At 40.0% G+C, this 13,201-nt stretch overlaps 1 long non-coding RNA gene across 5 annotated transcripts; it reads right to left on the reverse strand.

Annotated features, from left to right (window-relative positions):
- Positions 1-6,680: 6,680 nt before the first annotated feature.
- On the reverse strand, positions 6,681-10,729 carry LOC110927230. 5 transcript variants are annotated; one of them, XR_004860497.1, is made up of 8 exons: positions 8,981-10,729; positions 8,797-8,896; positions 8,673-8,724; positions 8,514-8,602; positions 8,242-8,406; positions 7,903-8,101; positions 7,714-7,802; positions 6,681-6,937 (listed from the first exon to the last, which is right to left on the reverse strand). It is a non-coding gene; the product is annotated as an uncharacterized LOC110927230 (long non-coding RNA). The 5 variants fall into 5 exon arrangements; XR_002585567.2 differs by having other exon boundaries at positions 7,925-8,101; positions 8,198-8,406; positions 8,981-10,728; XR_004860495.1 differs by having other exon boundaries at positions 7,925-8,101; positions 8,171-8,406; positions 8,981-10,728.
- Between the last annotated feature and the right edge of the window lie 2,472 nt (positions 10,730-13,201).

The following is a 13,201-nucleotide window of genomic DNA, read 5'->3' on the forward strand; positions in this document are numbered from 1 at the left end:
AAGCTGACCATGAGAAACACCTTCGTTGTATTCTCAAGTTGCTGCATCGCGAGAAACTCTATGCCAAATTCTCTAAATGCGAATTCTGGCTTCGAGAAGTCCAATTTCTTGGACATGTCGTCAGCAAGCGTGGTATCCAGGTGGATCCCGCTAAGGTAGAGGCGGTCATGAATTGGCAAGAGCCAAAGACGCCTACCGAAATTCGTAGTTTCCTAGGGTTAGTAGGATACTACAGGAGATTCATTGAAAATTTTTCAAGGATTGCTGCGCCCTTAACTTCCCTGACCAAGAAGAAGATAAAATTTGTTTGGGGCCCTAAGCAGCAAGAATCCTTTGATATTCTGAAGCAAAGGCTGAGCAACGCTCCTGTGCTGACGCTACCGGAAGGTACCGAGGAGTTCGTGATTTACTGCGACGCGTCACACACTGGCATGGGGTGTGTGCTCATGCAGAAAGGCAAGGTGATTGCCTATGCTTCGAGACAGTTAAAGGTGCACGAAAAGAATTACACCACCCATGATTTGGAGCTGGGTGCCGTTGTGTTCGCACTAAAATTATGGAGGCATTATCTGTACGGAATCAAGTTTGTGATCTATTCAGATCACAAGAGCCTTCAACATCTGTTTAATCAGAAGGAATTAAACATGAGGCAACGCCGCTGGATGGAGACTTTAAATGATAATGATTGTGAGATCAGATATCATCCCGGCAAAGCGAATGTAGTCGCTGATGCCTTAAGTCGGAAGGAAAGGGTGAAACCCATCCGAATCAATGCTAAGAGCATTGAAGTGAAAAATAATTTGATTGAAAGGGTGTTAGCTGCACAGAGGGAAGCTGTGTTGGAAGCTAACTATCCTAAAGAGAAGCTGGGAGTAACTAAGGAGCAGTTAACTCTTAGCAAGGATGGAATTTTACGATTGAATGGACGAATATGGGTTCCTATTTATGGAGGACTACGAGATGTTATCCTCCAAGAAGCCCATAGTTCCAAATATTCTGTCCATCCTGGAGCAGATAAAATGTATCAGGATCTAAAGGCGAATTATTGGTGGATAGGCTTGAAAAAGTCTGTAGCCGCTTATGTAGCCAAATGCTTAACTTGTGCGCAAGTCAAGGCTGAGCATCAAAAGCCATCTGGCTTGCTACAACAGCCTGAACTTCCTGAATGGAAGTGGGAATGTGTAACTATGGATTTTATTACCAAGTTACCCAAGACAAGGAAGGGAAATGACACAATATGGGTTATCGTTGATAGGCTGACTAAATCAACGCATTTCTTACCCATCAAGGAGACTTATAGCTCCGACATGTTAGCCCAGTTATACGTAGATAAGATTGTAGCCTTGCATGGCATACCTGTGTCTATTATCCCTGATCGGGATACTAGGTACACGTCCCATTTCTGGAAAAGCTTCCAGCAATCTTTGGGCACCCGTTTGAATTTTAGTACGGCTTACCATCCTCAGACAGACGGTCAGAGTGAGCGTACTATTCAAACGTTGGAAGACATGCTGCGTGCATGTGCTATCAATTTGGGAGGTAGTTGGGATAAGAACCTACCATTAATCGAATTCTCCTACAACAATAGCTACCATACCAGCATTAAGGTTGCGCCTTTCGAGGCATTATACGGTAGAAAGTGTCGATCGCCTGTTTGTTGGGCGGAAGTTAGAGATGTCCAATTGTCTGGACCAGAGATAGTTTTCGAAACGAGGGACAAGATTGTCTAGATTCGAGACCGTCTCAAAGCTGCCCAAGATAGGCAGAAGAGTTACGCGGATCCAAAGCGTAAAGATTTTCACTTCGAAATAGGTGAAAAAGTGTTACTCAAAGTATCACCCTGGAAGGGAGTGATGCGTTTCGGTAAGAAAGGCAAACTAAGCCCGAGATACATAGGACCTTTCGAGGTTTTCGAACGGGTCGGGTCAGTTTCCTATAAGCTAAACTTACCGGAGGAGCTCAATGGAATTCACAATGTGTTCCACATTTGCAATCTAAAGAAGTGCTTCGCTGATGAGTCATTAGTGATCCCACACACAGATGTGCATATAGATGAGAGCTTAAAATTTGTGGAAAAACCTTTATCGATTGAAGATCGACAGGTGAAGAAGCTTCGAAGGAAGCATGTACCTATAGTAAAGGTCAAGTGGGATGCCCGTAGAGGTCCCGAATTCACGTGGGAAGTTGAAGCCACGATGAAAGAGAAATACCCTTACTTGTTCGAGTAAATCTCGGGTCGAGATTTATTTTAAGGGGGTGAGGATGTAACACCTCGAAATTTTGTGTCCAATAATGTGTTAACACGTGTCATGAGTTTACACAAGGCATTAGATATTAAATAAAGGACTAAAGTTGACAAACCTTGAAAGTATGAAAATTCGAGGGTTATAAATGTCAACAAAGAGTAAATATACTGTATAGTAACTCTAAACGATGCTCGTACCTTCAAACGAATAAATCATGGAACGTACGGAAGCGAAACGCGGAAGAAAGTGAGAGATTACAAGCTGCAAGGGTTAACTGTGTCAACATGTTTAATTATACCTCTGAGTGACCCTTTGACAAACCCGAAGCTTTGTAACAGTAAAATGCGCTCACTAGAATGTACTATATAAATCTCGCGAAGTTTCGTTTTAAAACAAGAAAGTTATGATCAAATTCGTACGAGAGGGGTTAAAAGCGTCAACAATGAAAGTTAAGGCTTTTCGGATAGTAATTAAACTAACCGGGGGCTTGACAGTACGGGTAAATGGCACGAGGCCCTTAATTGTAATTAACCGAGGGCCATATCGCAAAGTTTCCCCTTCAAACCCGAAAGGTCAGGTTATTAATTACCAAAGATTTCGTTAATCATTACAAAAGATTCAAAAATCTTGGAAATCAGACCTAACGCGGGCCGCGTAAAGGTTAGGGGCCAGTTGATGCGGGCCGCGAGCCACTTGTTAATCCGGTTTCTGACTTATGGATTCAGGCGGCCCGCGTACAAAATGCATGAACTCTCATGCGGGCCGCGTGGGACGCCCAGTAACAGAAAACATGGGCAAATTCAATGATTTGGCTTGTAAACGATCTTGAGAGCAATCAATGAAGCATGGGCGCTCTCTACCTGACCCCTAGCACCTTAGGACACTTGCTGATCATCCATGAGCAATGTAGGATGTGTTGTAATGATCTTGTGCACCAAACTTTGCTATAAAAAGGCCTACATTGTGCATAAGTTCACCACACCTCAAACACTGCTCTCAAGATCATTCCTGGAGCTCTCAAGTGTTCTTCTATCATCCTAAGTCGTACACAAGCTTCTGTAAGTTGTCTAACCCTTTTTGGGCTTAGTTTTTGCTTAGTTTAGCTTAAAAGTCAATCCGTCGTAGTTAACGATTGACTTTGTGATAAATCACGAATGGTCCAGTGATTTGTCGACTCAAAGATAGTTATGTTTTGGTATTTATGTGGGTAATAAACCCTTAAAAGGGTTCCCCCTGATCACCACTCTAACTAGGTCAAATGTCGAGTCAAACGTGTACTTAAAAAGTCAACAGAAAGCCATTTTGCGATTTTACGCATAATCTGTAATGTAGATTATATGCAACCTGTTTAAACACTCATAAAATATGATAATAAGTGTATTAACAAGTCTAAGCTTGTTTGATTCGACCATTTGCTATATTGACCCGGTTCAGAGCCGAAAGTCACAAAACTTTGACTTTTGCTTTGACTTCAGTTCTGACCCGTTTTAGTGCAATGTAGATATGCCTTAGGACTCTCTTAGGACCAGGTCACATGATGGTATCACCCTCTGTGACCGGTTCGTCGTTTGTCCAAGTCCTTTACACCTTTCCGTTAAGTGCTTAAAAGTTGGCCGTAACACCCTTTTTAATTTAAAACGAGAATTTCGGACACGTGAACGAATCATGACCTTGGGTACTGATTTCTAAGCATGTCCCTAAAATTTCATGTCAATCCGAGGTCCAGAATAGGAGTTATGCTAAATAGCGCACATTGCGAAACTTTAGTAATTAAATAGCGCGATTAACATAACGCCTATCTAAACCCGGATTTCGACGCCAAACCTTTTACTCACTGATGTAAAATAATATTTTGGGATTTTTAAAGATTTTTAATTATTTTTAACCTGCTCATAACCTGCGGTTATGGCAACGGTTCGGTAAATAACGAATATACCCTTTTCGGCCATAACTTGAGTTCTACAAGGTCTTTTGACCCGATTCCAGTTGCTACTGATTTTAAATAATAAATAAAGTATTTTAGACTTTATAAACTGTTCGGGAAACTCATATTTCCTATAGAACTCTAAAACCTCTTTTATAATCTTTAAAAAGACCGAAACACCCCTACGGGGCATAATATTAACTTAAACTCGTTACGGGCATTATGGAAGGTATCCTACTGATACCACAACCTCTTTAAAGCATGTTGACTTAGGAAAACAGTGTAGGACCCTTACGGTTACCCGTTGCGCCTTTTGCGCGCACGGTTCGGCTTATGTAACTAGTTTACATAAATTAGCCGATGCGGGTCAAACCATATTTTTTTGACCCCAAGATCCAGAGTATGATTACTATACCCATATAAAACAAGTATTCAAACTTGTTGGGTCAAAATCACACTCCATTCACGGTTTTCGCCTTTCACGCGATCAAACCGTAGCTATACTTCGAAACTAGCCGGTCTAGGCTACGGCCAATATAAAGACCCGTTAGAATTCTAATAGGTTATTTTAAAACCTTCGTTCCAGAATAGGAGCCCAGTAGAAGATATCTGTGATTTAAGCAATTAAGGACAATACTTGCAAAGGTAAATACTTTTAACTTATTTTCCGTTATACGGGCTTGGGGTACGGTATCTAAAATACCGCTTGGTCGGGCAATTGACCCCAACTCATTTGTAGTTGGGTATTATCAATGTGACCCGTTTAAAAACTTGTTTTGTTGGCTTAACGCCTTTGGGGGCTTAATGACCATGTCCCGGATATCCTTGGCATCATTTTACGAAATGGCCACGACCTCGACATCCGGGTGTAGGCGTACACCCGGCATTGTGTCTATATTAATTAAAGGTGTAGCCGTTGGTTTACCCACCTCGGTTTTACGCTATGTGGTGTGTCTATTAAACTTTAACCCGGCACGACCCGGGCGACCGAACGGATAGCAAGCATGTAATTCTTTACAAGATTTAATTATAAATTATCCCAAGTTATAAAAGAGTTTGTGCCTTGTGCATTCAAATCAATTTTAATAAACATTTTACAAAAGTGTCGGTTGAATGTATTTACCAATGTAAACTGACGTATTTTCCCAAAAAGATTAAATGCAGGTACTAAACGTAATCAGCTGGCTATAGCTCCTTAGCATCTTAAAGAGTCTCGCAAGCTTTTGATGCCTTATCTGTTGAACAATACTTTTTATTATCTTGATCCCCCTGTGGACACCATTCGACTATTTGTGATACATTCGATATTACAATCAATGGTTGAATTATAATTATCTTTATGCTTCCGCTGTGCATTCATATATTGTGTGGTTTGACTATAATGTTGCCAACTACGTCACGTTAATCCCCCACCGGGCCCACCGGTGAGATACGTGGAAATCACATGGAAATCGGGGTGTGACAATGATCCTCTTCATTCGGGCTTCACCAATCTTTCCTTGCGGATCTAGTTCTCCTATTTCTCGACACAACGTCTTTGCCTTATGGAAGTATTGTGGAATTGTCATCTCCTTTTGACTTAAAGATAACAGTTCATTTTCAAGTAATTGTAGTCGGGTATCGTTTTGTTTTGAATACAACTTTGTAAGGCAGTCCCAAACCTGTTTTGGAGTTTCTAGATCACGAAAGTGTTCCAGAATTTCATCTTCTACTGTAGTTTTCAGCAGAAACATCGCCCTTTCGGTCTTGATTTTCCACTTGCCAATCGCTCCTCCGGTATCGTTCCTTGGTGTCGTGGTTTCTGATCCGTTCGTCACTTCCCAATGATCTTGTCCCTGGAATTATGACATAATACATGTCGACCACGTGTTGTAGTTGGACTGATTAAGTTTCTTTAGCCCACCAAGCACCTGAACTTCAGCCATCTGAATCACGTAGAGGTCTTGTTCCTTCGATTACTTTTCGAGTGGTTTCAGGTATCCCTTCTGATCGACAAACTGGTTGCTGACTTCCCTTCACTCGAGCCTATAATCGGTTTCAATAGGCTCTGATACCACTTTGTGAAACTTGTGTCCTTCGAACCCAACCCTAATTCCGAACCCTTTGATCGTGTTGTTGCTAAACAATAGCGACACTTTTTATTAATTCAGAAAACTTGAAACTGGATACATCAGAAGTAAATAAACAGGGACTATTCACTACTAGAAATCTAGCATTTTCTAACAAGCTTTTCCGTTACAAATGCGTAGCAAACTCAGATTTGCTACGCATTTGTAACAAGACCTTGATGTTGCAAAAAGCCCTGTCGGAAACTTTTTACTGCGCATTTACTACGCAACTTACAACACATTTGCAACAAAAATATGGTATCGGAAATTTGTGACGCATTTCCTACGCCATTCTTAATTATTCGGTTTAAAGTTTTGCAACGCATTTGCGACGGAATATTATAAAAAATTGCAACTAACATGTGACAGAATACTGAAAAACGGTAAAAAAACAAAAAAAAAAACCCGGAAATTCCAGCGTTTTTTTGCTAAAAGCTTACAAGAATAATCACGAAAAACAATTACAAAAATTGTTTTGAATTCAACATACTTCTAACATGTTTAAACCACAAACTAACAAACATTTAACAAAAGTCAAAAATCATCATTCTTCGTCTGAATCGTCATCATCATTTACTCCAGCAGTATCATTCAAAGCATTCAACCTCTCGATAAGCTTTTGTTTCCTCTCTTCGTAAGTTAGCTTCTTAAGGTTGCACCTAAATCAATAAACAAAATATAAATCGATATAAAGACGATAGCATAGAGGACACGCCATATAAGAAAATAATTTACCAGCAGCATCATTCAAGACAATAGCGTTGGAGATAAAAATAAACAAAAGTTCACATATTTATTTTGGTAATTTAGTCAAAACCGTGACCTCTCAGTTGATGTGTAAAACACGTACTTGGGTCTAAATCAGTTTATGCTGACTGGCTCTTTCCAATGAAGGCTGCAGGACTTAAAAGAGGCTCATAGATCAAGCATACAAAACAGTAACACATTTCAAAGAGTCTAAAAGGGTTTAGCATTCAGATAATGTGCCATTCAGATGGGCAGCACAACGGTCCACAATTCTGACATCAGAAACCACATACAACGCAATATAAATTTAATCAAAATTGTCAGCACCCAAACTTAAGCAAGTCAGCCGACTTAAGATCCAAATGGTTTGGGTCACTATTCGGTTTTTTGCAGTTTGGTGGTTTAATCGTTTGGTCATAATTGAAAGTTGAGACCGGCAGTGTAAACCCAACTGGTTATTATCATACCATGTTTATCATTTAATTTTTTTTAATACAAACTTATAATTGTAAAAAGAATCGTGTCAAACCACCAAACTGCCAAAACCAAAACCAAAGCCTTAACCACTAGACCGGTAAAATGCCAACCAACCAAACCCAGCCGGTTTTGTTTGTCGTTTTCCGTGATGGATTGATTCATAATTTTCATCAAAACCACAAACTAGACCGCGAACATCCCTAGTGCTCACCTCGGAGATTAAAAGGTAGGGGAAAGCATCTGGAAATTTCACATTGAATCCAGTAGCATAATGAGGGTCAGTGGGTCGCGTCTCTGACTCTATACATAGAAAACATACCAAATTAATCTGTTTTGTATTGTATATATCATGGATGCATGACAATAGACAGTATAGATATCAATGAAAAAGCTATCTTACTGTAATATGTGTTGGATTGTACCTTCATTAAAGCGTACCAAGCGGCTAGGTTTCCCGAGGAAGTCAGTGAACCATTTAGTAGCCTCATCTCCCTCGTCCAAGGCCGAGCCTGACCATTCCCAGACCGAGACTCCATCAGACCGTAGACCTGGTTTAGCTAGTGAGATCTTGAGCTCAGCCATCCCGGGAGCACGTACCACTGCAAAAACAACATCAAAGTGAACTCAGCAACAAATTTTTCTGCCAAAATTGTTGCATGTTTTTATACATTTGGCAGCAACTGTGCAAAACAAACCACTACAAGAACAACATCAAAGTGAACTCAGCAACGAATAAGACCTCCTTGCCTCTGCCTGATGCTTCAACTGTGTATTTGGACTGAATGATCGATTAATAACCGATCCAGCATACCCAACCCGAGAGACTGGGCTGACAGATGGGTTAGCAAGAGATCCCGATCGCTTGATTCTGAACCGACTTGGTGAACTGATCTCGATCGTTTTTCTGGTTATCAAGTAAACCTCAGTCAGTACATAACATTTGTAGGTCAAATGTTAACAACTTAAAAAAGAAAAAAAGAAAGAACAACACTGTTCTCTCCACAGTCCCACCTGATCCTTTGTTTGATGCAGCTTTTGCAAATGTAAAATCAACCAAATCCGATCCAAATTCTTTTAAATCTCGTTTGTTACGCTCTCTCCTGCACAAGAATCTTATATGATGAACATGATCCTGATGGAGTTCCCACGGATTAAAGTGAAAAATATTACCTCAAACTGAATGATTCGGTCTTTGCTTTCGCTGCTTCAGGAAACTGCCTGTCTATAATTTTATAATATTTAGTGTATGCTAGCAAATAAGAACCCAAAATATAAAAAATAAACGTTTAATAACCTGGTAGCAGATATTGCTTATGGTACTTTGGTGTCTGTATCACAAACGATTGTTGCGAAAGACCCTCATGATCGCTAAACGTCTGGCATATTTGTAATCTCTGCAACAATCTCCAACAAAATCACACACGTGCAACAAACTCATGTGAAGAAAATAATCAAACAAATATTGATATGTAACAAACCCGTTTGATGCATACAACTCGAAGATTTGTTTCATAAGCTTCATCAATTCCGGAGCTCTTACATCGCCTGAATATCCACAATCCACCGGCGGCTTTCCTTTCAGGTTCAACATCCGGTGAGGGCTCGCACTCACTAACGGACAAAAAATCAATTCCGTCACCCTCTTCTGTCTGCCGTCGCGACGGACCTGAGTTTTCATCGGCGTCTGTTTACACGACTCCGCCGACTCGTTCGCGCTCGAACCGTCACTGACGTCATCATCGGTTCGCACCGGTGACATTCCTCGATCCGAAACACACCGTTTCTTCCGCACTCTGCCGTTAGAGGCAGTTACAGACGACTAACGACCACACCACCATGCCGGCGACGGCGTCACCGACGACGGCCTACCGCCACCCCCGCTCTATCCGTTACAACTCGAAACCAAAACCCTAAGTCTCAAATCGGCATCTCCGTTGCGGTTACAATTTTCGTTACGATCTCCGTTACGGTTTCCGTTACGACTTCTAGACCTGAACAGATTTGAAATACACGGAAACCTAACAAAATTCAGTTTCTTCGAGTTTGATGAACTACTATCGATACAACCGCCAGTAGTAATTGTTATCTGTGGTGAACTGTAGACTCTTCCATCCGATACGCTGTGATTGAGGCGAGGTTTGTTGTACGACCGTTGAGTAACTACAACTGGATTGTTGACGGATTTTCGGTGGCTGATATACGGAGAAACCGAACGATTGACCGTCGAATTCTTTGAATTCCAGTTACAACGGTTCATGTGCCTTTAACAGTTCAATTATATCTCCAAATCACTAGCCTATGCCTAACTACAATTCATAACCAAACTCTAAGGTCACTGAATTCCACTTAACTTCAATCATATATTCACCTTCATGCTATAATCTCAAATTCCACACTATATTCAACAAATTTCACGTGTTCACTTACAATCAATTGTGTTTTCAACGAACTCTATAATATGAACCACGAATAGTAACAAATCAACCTAGAATTCGCAACAAATTTGACAACACACACTCACAACATAAATCCTTCACAAAATTAGGGTTCGCAACTTAGAAATGAAGTGAAAGAACAGAAACAGACCTGCAAAGAAGACAATTGAGCTCGAGAGATTCGCGAGTGTTCAAAAGGCTATCGGCTTAGTGAAAGAACAGAAACAGGTTTGAAAGTGCACGGATGCGTCCTTGGAGCGAGGCATCATGCACGGGATGCGTCGGGCAAGTTTCCGCCATTTTTTCCGGCGATTTGCAGGTTTCCGCCATTTTTTCCGCGAGTTGCAGGTTTTTGCCATTTTTTCCGGCGAGTTGTAGGTTTTCGCCAATACTTTCCGGCATTTGCCGGGATGCGTCTGAAAGTGCACGGGATGCGTCTGAAAGTTGCAGTCATCTCCGGCGAGTTGCAGACGCCTCCGGCTTCGTCTCTGACACCTGCAACTAGGGGGCTCGATTTCAGATCGTTTTTTCGGCAACCATGGCGGCGGTTGGGATTTGGGGGTGGAGATCCGTCGTGCCACCGTCGTAGTCGGCCGACCGGCCACCCTCCATCTCCGCCTTCTTCTTTCTCTCCCTGTGTCTCTATGTGGAGAGAAGAGGTAAACTGGAAATTGTAAGGGTTAGGGTTTGGGCTTGTAATTGCAGGTCTTTTAATGGAGGATTGGTGCCCTGGTGGAGTTTCCTGTGAGAGAGAGAAGAGGAAGACAGCTTTAGTGACTAGTGAGAGAAAGGGCTGACAGATCTAGAGTTTTTTTTTAAGTAAACTAGGGAGAAAGCCCGTGCGATGCACGGCATGCATAATAGCTATTGTTTATTCGTGGTAAGACGTCTGACATGGCCGGTGCATAACATGTAAGACAATACACCTACAAAGGGGCGTGCTTAAACTTTATTAAACCATGGACCATAAGTTATTTCCTTGGCAAAAGTTGTCGGCCAAAAAGAAGTGAAAAAAGATGTCTTCCAAGAAAAAAAAACATGAAACAGAAAAAGGAAAAATGCATAAACTCTCGCACGCCTTCCTATCTTATTGGATAACACATAGACGAAACTTTAGCTAACGCATGCCACTGTCATCCCCAATCCCATCACCAGCCAACTGACTGCAGTGAAATAACGAAAAGAAAACTATTAAAAATGGTATACTATGTTTACGTATATATGCATCGAAAAGTAGTACGAGTTTTCATTACTAACACTAAGTGCAGACGGTATACCTTTCATGTGGGTCACTGTCAACTGTTTCTTCTGAATCTGAATCTGCATAAGCAGGCCTGCGAAGGAAAAGCACGAAACATTTATGTAGACGGTTATCTAAAAATAAATATGCACAATTACATTGTTTATGGAAATCAATAAATTATAGTTGAAAGTTTTTTTGTTGCCTTTCCATTTATAACGACACCAAGTTTATTTTTTTCAAAAGCCAACTTCTCCCCTTATATGTCTTTACACATTCGAAGTGATGCGTTACCGAGTTTTTTTATTCCTATTTTTTTAATGTAGAACAATGCACTTTTATATTTACGAATCGTTCCTTGCCATGGCTACACGTGTAGACAGAGCGGTTATAGGTTGTTGGCGAGAAGGCGGGTATAGGCTGCAATATGGACAAAGATTTATAAAGCCATTTAGATGGACTTTTGGAATGGACAACATTAATTAACACAAAATTAAATGATGATTGTTATGGGAAAATGATAAGTCACTTACTTTTATTAGAGTGAAACCGAGAAGTTAGGGGTTTGCATACAAATGGACATAACAATTATAGCCGCATTAATATAATAAAGTAGAATTAAAAACATCATTAAAGTTGTATTTATGAGGGTAAATATGTAGTTAGGGTCTGGAATCAATGTCCTTTAATTGATGTATGGTTAGAATATAATTTAATGTCATGTTAAATTAGAAGCCATACATACTGTAAGGAACATGTATAACAATATATCACTAAGTAACATTAACTATTGAGTATTTTAAAATATGGTTAAGAACACATAGTAAATTAGGTGCCATATACAATTATTATGATTGTCTCTTATGTTATAATTATTAACAGTATTATTATTGTTGTAATTGTTATTAGATATCATGGATAAGTCAAAAGGCATAATGTAAACCTATGTGCTATTTGAGTAAATGTTTATCAATGATTCATATGATAGTAAGATGGCGTAACCTAAGCGAAGCCCCTCTATCATGATACTTAAGATGCTTAGATGGTTATGAATAATTCACAAGACGATATATATGATAATATAACCTTTGTGTTTAATGTTTTGAACCTAAACTGTTGAAGCATTAGCCATTGAAGAGATGTTTCGACCCATTTATTTAAAAAAAAACTGATCGATTTCGTGTTATAAGTCATATTTAATGGGCCAGAAAGAAAAAACAAAGAACTTGGCTCAAAAGTGTAACTACAATAAGTTTGATGATTTCAGACCAAAAGTATTTTGGGTTGACGCGGCCCGTTTAATTAAGAACTTGTTGATATCATGCCATGAGTCATCTCTAATGGGTCAGAAAGAAAAAAGAGCAAACTGCGAATTTCGTCCATGTGGTTTCATTTTCATTGCAATTTTCATCCTTCTCATTCACATAATTGGTGAGTGAAATAGCAGATTTTTTACAAACCACAGGAACAAAAATTGCTACAAAATCGAAGCCTTTTGCACGAAAATGGAAATAAAATTGAAACATTGGGGACGAAAATAGAATTAATCCATTATTTGCAATCAAATGCTGGACATTGATTATTAGTATTATTAACATCACTTCGAGTAGTATAAGTATTAAGGTAATTAACTTGGCAAAGTTCCTTCGAGCAGCAAAACCAGCGAAAAAACATTCTATGGTTGCAGCCTGTGATGTAATGGTTTATCATTATGTCAAATAAGTTTTTGTTATGACATTGATTTCTTTTCAACTAAAGCTTATATATGAATTGATAACTACCTGGATAAGTGAAGCTGCAGATCGGCATGCACCAGCAGCAGCACCGATGGGGACAAAAAGATGCGGAAAAAGCAGGAGTCAAGATTTCCATACCAAAAGCATCATTTTCCAAAAAATTAGCTAATAATCTCCATCTATTCGGATTAGCAGCATAATGCCGGCCAGATTTTGACAAAAAGATTTTGCTTAAATACCCGATCCAATCCTTGAGTACCCAATTCACAGCGGCAGCAGTTGGAATTT

The sequence above is a fragment of the Helianthus annuus genome, chromosome 6, assembly GCF_002127325.2.
Source record: "Helianthus annuus cultivar XRQ/B chromosome 6, HanXRQr2.0-SUNRISE, whole genome shotgun sequence".
Classification (NCBI taxonomy): Eukaryota; Viridiplantae; Streptophyta; class Magnoliopsida; order Asterales; family Asteraceae; genus Helianthus; species Helianthus annuus.